General features: G+C 38.5%; 1 long non-coding RNA gene across 1 annotated transcript; it reads right to left on the bottom strand.

Annotated features, from left to right (window-relative positions):
* Positions 1-1,310: 1,310 nt before the first annotated feature.
* Positions 1,311-4,110, bottom strand: LOC145549385 (uncharacterized). The gene is made up of 4 exons (XR_014085336.1): positions 3,990-4,110; positions 3,207-3,302; positions 2,424-2,519; positions 1,311-1,765 (listed from the first exon to the last, which is right to left on the bottom strand). It is a non-coding gene; the product is annotated as an uncharacterized LOC145549385 (long non-coding RNA).
* Between the last annotated feature and the right edge of the window lie 2,550 nt (positions 4,111-6,660).

The raw sequence follows: 6,660 nt of genomic DNA, 5'->3' as shown, positions 1-6,660 counted from the left end.
CATTGACCGCGGTTAAGTGTACAGCCGCACAGCTTGTGGCAGAGACTGACTATAAATGGACTAATGGGTCCCTTCAGCGTTTTGTTTTTCAGGCTTTCCTTTACTTTGTCACATGTTATGTTTTTCACCTGTACGGGTAGTTATTACGGGGAATAATTCCTGAAATACACACACACACATGCGCACACACGCACACACACACACACACACACACACACACACACACACACACACACACACCGTGGCTTGGTGGTATGCCCTACTGGAGACTAAAGACAATACCAGGCTGACTGGGATCCACCCTTTCTGTGAGTAGGACAGCTCTGCAAAAAATCAAGTACCTTGCTAGCGGTGCAGTGGACAAGCATATCACTTTAAATTTGCAATAAGACTAACTAGAGTTCCAAACATGATAAGAAGGTGACTCTTGGGGACTTGTCAGGTTTTAGTAATGGGTGGGGACATAAATACACACTAATTAGTTTTTATTACATTCTTAGTACCTGTAGCACAGTTTCCGGTTCAAAGTGCTTTGACAGCCACTATGACTCAATGCACAATGAAATCTACACTTTGGTACAAAAGAAAATTGAGTAGCCACTCAAGATATGTCAAATTCTAGTATTGAGCAGCATATTACGCTTTGTTAAATGTATTCTTTTAAAGACATTACATAAAGGGATTAAAATGATGCATACATTTCTGCAAAAAAACCTTTTCCTAGCAAATTATATCATAATTTTGTGTTCTTCTGATTGACTGTAAATCTCTCATCCAGGAACAACCTGTAATTACGAGAAGATGGGCCACAGGCAGTAATCTTGATTGATTAATTTACTCTACAAGTCTGTTGTTGAGAGTGTCATCTCTTCTGTCATCATCTGTTTAAATAGCATCTGAGCCAGGGACCTGAAAAGGCTTAACAGCCTGATAAAGAAGGCTGGTTCTGTTCCGGGGACTACTGTTGAAATCCTCTGGAGATGGTTGTTCAAAAAAGGATTCTTTGAAGGTTTTTGTTCTGTCTGCTCACTTTCACTCATGTAATGAGTTTTGTCGAATAAACCTATTGACTGATTGATTGTAATACAAACATTACAGACAACCCCGATCATCCTCTTTCATATGTTTGAACACTGAGGCATCTTCAGATCCATTAGAATACCGAATAATATAGACAATCCTCCCTGCCCACAGCCATAAGCATCTACAACAACTCAGATATGATGTACTTTTCACGCATCTGAAAATAGATGAAAGGTATTTTTTTATCTTCCTTCTATGTACTAAATGATTGAGTAAGGCGTAAAAAGTATGCTGAAGAATAAACATTTATTGCTTAACCAAGCTCTTTACAGGATGCTTTGTTTTCCCGTAAATATTTAAACCAACAAATGAACTTAAAAAGTACAAACTGAAATTACTGTCAGTAAAAAAGGTACTGCAACAAAGCCAAAACTAAAAGATATACTACTTTCTGTATTTAAAAAAAACAGCAAACTGAAATGTCTATGACATGACTAACTAAAAGCACTTAAAAGCAGCATGAAATTAAATGTTTTTAAACTTTGTTTTTAAGAGCCGTTTTTAACGTAAAACTTAACAGCCAGCCAATTTCTGTTTCTGAGTGCAACAGGCTCCCGTTTTAAACACTTATCACAGTCTGCTTTTCCTGGAACTCTACAGGTGGTGATGAATGCCATCAAGTGCTTTTTGACTGCAAGGACCTCTCCCTCATTCCAAGTCCTCCTCTTGCATGGTTGGCAACCTTTAAAACCAAAGTTAATAACAAGTTTAAAACAATGAAATGAAGTTACCAAAGCAATATCATAATTGAAGGGTTTTCTGAAATTGTAAAATACACTCATGCCTGATTAGACCCTTCCTGCAAAATACAGTTAAATACAGGACCTAAACCAATTAATAACTGTACCTTTCTCACCATGAAAAGCTATTTTTCTCAATTATACCAAAAATATATATTTGTAAACATCTAAGGTAATTGTTACTAACCCTAACCCTACCCACAAGACAATGAAGTCCTGATGTTACTATAAATTAGGGCTGACTTTTAATTCTGAAGTCAGTGACGTAATATTTGAAAATGTAATGTACTTTAAAATAAACCTGAATATTGTAAGCAAGAGGCTTGCCAACATTGGGACAAATAGAAAAAAACATCTAAATAACATAAAAACATTGACTAGTCAAAAGGAATGTTGTATCACAGCTGTGTGATTCTACTACAAAGCCTTTTCTGCTTCAGATATACAGTAATCCTTCATCAAGTAAGCAAGTTAAGATCACAGTTTATAGATCATTTTAAGGAAATATTAAATTTCTTAGAAAGGTAACCATACTAACAAAATCTCAGACATCTCCAGTTGGGCTAGTAGCCCACCAATAAAAAGTTGAAAAATTAATACCTTTGTCTTGGAGGACTTTGACTTTGGTGGAGCTTCATCTGCTGAGCCAGCATGCTCAACCTCAACACCTTCAGTCACAGTTGGTTCTTTGTCAACCTTAGGAAAAGAATAGAGAAGTCTTTTAATACTGCAACAAGACTGGCCATCTTTTGTTCAAATCCACTGACCACCTCAACAACAATATAGAACAAACCAAAAACAATTCAGCTGGAGATCAGCATAGTACATTGTCAATGAATCACAGCAGTAATGTTCGATTAAAAACCTATTTCTGGTTTGGTTTAGCAGTCATCCTTCATCATGAAGTCTCAAACTTCAGTATCACTTAAACTGTTTCAAACATTAATCTAAGAAGACGTCACTGGATAGGACTGTTAACATGTTTCCGTCATATTCCCTGATTTGAAACATACATCATGTCTTAAGCCAGCTGTCAACCATGCTACTGAGGGCAGACAAGATCTATAGTTACACAAAAAAGGGATTACATCTTGACCAAAATAAACCTCAAACGGGGTCCTCACTTTTACTGTAAACCAGAAATGTGTGTATGGCCCCAAACAACCATTCACTAAAGACTTCAGCTGCTATAGTTCCCACAATGACATCAGACCAGACTAGTGTGTGTTGCAAGAACTGCTAAAAAAAGCCTGTTAAGTTCATAGTTTATGGAGCATTTGAAGGAAATATTACATTTCTTTGAAAGGTAACTGTACTGACAAATCTCCCAGACATCTCCAGTGGGGCTAGAAGCCCAGTGAAAAGAAGTTCAGAAATTATTACCTTTCTCTTAGAGGACTTTGACTTTGTTGGAGCTTGATCTGCTGAGCCAGCATGCTCAAACTCAACACACTCAGTCACAATTGGTTCTTTGTCAACCTTAGGAAAAGAAAAAAATAGTGTTTTAATACTGCAACAAGACTGGCCACCTTTTGTTCAAATCCACTGACCACCTCAACAACAATATAGAACAAACCAAACGAAATTCAGCTGAAGATCAGCATGGTACATTGTAAAGGAATAACAGCAGTAATGTTAGAATAAAAACCTATTTCTGGTTCGGTTTAGCAGTCATCCTTCATCGTAAAGTCTCAAATTTCCGTATCTCTAAAACCGTTTCAAACGTTAATCTAAGAAGACGTCACTGTATTGGACTGTAAACATGATTCCGTCGTATTCCCTGATTTGAAACATAAATCGTGTCTTAAGCCAGCTGTCAACCATGCTACTGAGGGCAGACTAGATCTATAGTTACACAAAAAAGGGACTAAATTTTGACCAAAAGAAACCTCAAACGGGGTCCTCACTTGTACTGTAAACCGGAAATATGTGTATGGCCCCAAACAACCATTCACTAAACACTTCAGCTGCTGTAGACCCCACAATGATATCAGACCAGACTAGTGTGTGTCACCAGAACTGCTGAAAAAAGCCTGTTAAGTTCATAGTTTATGGAGCATTTGAAGGAAATATTACATTTCTTCCAATGCAACCGTACCAACAGAAACTCCCAGACATCTCCAGTTGGGCTAGAAGCCCAGTGAAAAGAAGTTCAGAAATTATTACCTTTGTCTTGGAGGACTTTGACTTTGGTGGAGCTTGATTTGCTGAGCCAGCAGGCTCAACCTCAACACCTTCAGTCACAGTTGGTTCTTTGTCAACCTTAGGAAAAGAATAGTCTTTTAATACTGCAACAAGACTGGCCATCTTTTGTTCCAATCCACTGACCACCTCAACAACAATATAGAACAAACCAAAAGAAATTCAGCTGCAGATCAGCATAGTACATTGTCAATGAATCACAGCAGTAATGTTCGCCTAAAAACCTATTTCTGGTTTGGTTTAGCAGTCATCCTTCATCATGAAGTCTCAAACTTCAGTATCACTTAAACTGTTTCAAACGTTAATCGAAGTAGACATAACTGGATTGGACTGTAAACATGTTTCCGTCATATTAACTGATTTGAAACATACATCGTGTCTTAATCCAGCTGTCAACCATGCTACTGAGGGCAGACAAGATCAATAGTTACACAAAAAAGGGACTAAATTTTGACCAAAATAAACCTCAAACGGGGTCCTCACTTTTACTGAAAACCAGAAATGTGTGTATGCCCCCAAACAACCATTCACTAAACACTTCAGCTGCTATGGACCCCACAATGACATCAGACCAGACTAGTGTGTGTTGCCGGGACTGCTGAAAAAAGCCTGTTAAGTTCACAGTTTATGGAGCATTTGAAGGAAATATTAAATTTCTTTGAAAGGTAACTGTACTGACAAATCTCCAAGACATCTCCTGTTGGGCTAGAAGCTTACCAATAAAAAGAAGTTCAGAAATTATTACCTTTGTCTTGGAGGACTTTGACTTTGGTGGAGCTTGATTTGCTGAGCCAGCAGGCTCAAACTCAACACCTTCAGTCACAGTTGGTTCTTTGTCAACCTTAGGAAAAGAAAAGAATAGTCTTTTAATACTGCAACAAGACTGGCCATCTTTTGTTCCAATCCACTGACCACCTCAACAGCAATATAGAACAAACCAAAAGAAATTCAGCTGCAGATCAGCATAGTACATTGTCAATGAATCACAGCAGTAATGTTCGCCTAAAAACCTATTTCTGGTTTGGTTTCTGGTTTGGTTTAGCAGTCATCCTTCATCATGAAGTCTCAAACTTCAGTATCACTTAAACTGTTTCAAACATTAATCGAAGTAGACGTCACTGGATTGGACTGTAAACATGTTTCCGTCGTATTCCCTGATTTGAAACATACATCGTGTCTTAAGCCAGCTGTCAACCATGCTACTGAGGGCAGACAAGATCTATAGTAACACAAAAAAGGGATTAGATTTTGACCAAAATTAACCTCCAACGGGGTCCTCACTTTTACTGTAAACCAGAAATGTGTGTATGGCCCCAAACAACCATTCACTAAAGACTCCAGCTGCTATGGACCCCACAATGACATCAGACCAGACTAGTGTGTGTTGCCGGGACTGCTGAAAAAAGCCTGTGAAGTTCATAGTTTATGGAGCATTTGAAGGAAATATTAAATTAATACCTTTGTCTTGGAGGACTTTGACATTGGTGGAGCTTCATTTGCTGAGCCAGCAGGCTCAACCTGAACACCCTCAGTCACAGTTGGTTCTTTGTCAACCTTAGGAAAAGAAAAGAATAGTCTTTTAATACTGCAACAAGACTGGCCATCTTTTGTTCCAATCCACTAACCACCTCAACAGCAATATAGAACAAACCAAAAGAAATTCAGCTGCAGATCAGCATAGTACATTGTCAATGAATCACAGTAGTGATGTCCGACTAAAAACCTATTTCTGGTTCGGTTTAGCAGTCATCCTTCATCATAAAGTCTCAAACTTCAGTATCACTTAAACTATTTCAAACGTTAATCGAAGTAGACGTCACTGGATTGGACTGTAAACATGTTTCCGTCGTATTCCCTGATTTGAAACATACATCGTGTCTTAAGCCAGCTGTCAACCATGCTACTGAGGGCAGACAAGATCTATAGTTACACAAAAAAGGGACTAAATATTGACCAAAAGAAACCTCAAACGGGGTCCTCACTTGTACTGTAAACCGGAAATATGTGTATGGCCCCAAACAACCATTCACTAAACACTTCAGCTGGTAGAGACCCCACAATGACATCAGACCAGACTAGTGTGTGTTGCCGGGACTGCTGAAAAAAGCCTGTTAAGTTCACAGTTTATGGAGCATTTGAAGGAAATATTACATTTTTTCCAATGCAACCGTACCAACAGAATCTCCCAGACATCTCCAGTTGGGCTAGAAGCCCAGTGAAAAGAAGTTCAGAAATTATTACCTTTGTCTTGGAGGACTTTGACTTTGGTGGAGCTTCATCTGCTGAGCCAGCATGCTCAAACTCAACACCCTCAGTCACACTTGGTTCTTTGTCAACCTTAGGAAAAGAAAAGAATAGTCTTTTAATACTGCAACAAGATTGGCCATCTTTTGTTCAAATCCACTGACCACCTCAACAACAAAATAGAGCAAACCAAAAGAAATTCAGCTGCAGATCAGCATAGTACATAGTCAATGAGTCACAGCAGTAATTGATAGGTATTTTCCTAGAACCTACATAAAAGAACCACAGACAACGTATATGAATTTATGACTAAACTTCTGCAAGCAAAAGGAGAAGACTCTGTCAACTGCTTCTCAGAGCTGTTCACAGAGCGTTCTGCTTCTCTTTGGAT

This window comes from Poecilia reticulata, chromosome 2 (genome assembly GCF_904066995.2).
Source record: "Poecilia reticulata chromosome 2, P_reticulata-male-v2, whole genome shotgun sequence".
Taxonomy (NCBI): Eukaryota; Metazoa; Chordata; class Actinopteri; order Cyprinodontiformes; family Poeciliidae; genus Poecilia; species Poecilia reticulata.
The sequence above is the reverse complement of the archived record's forward strand: the minus strand, read 5'-3'. Positions and strand labels throughout refer to the sequence as shown.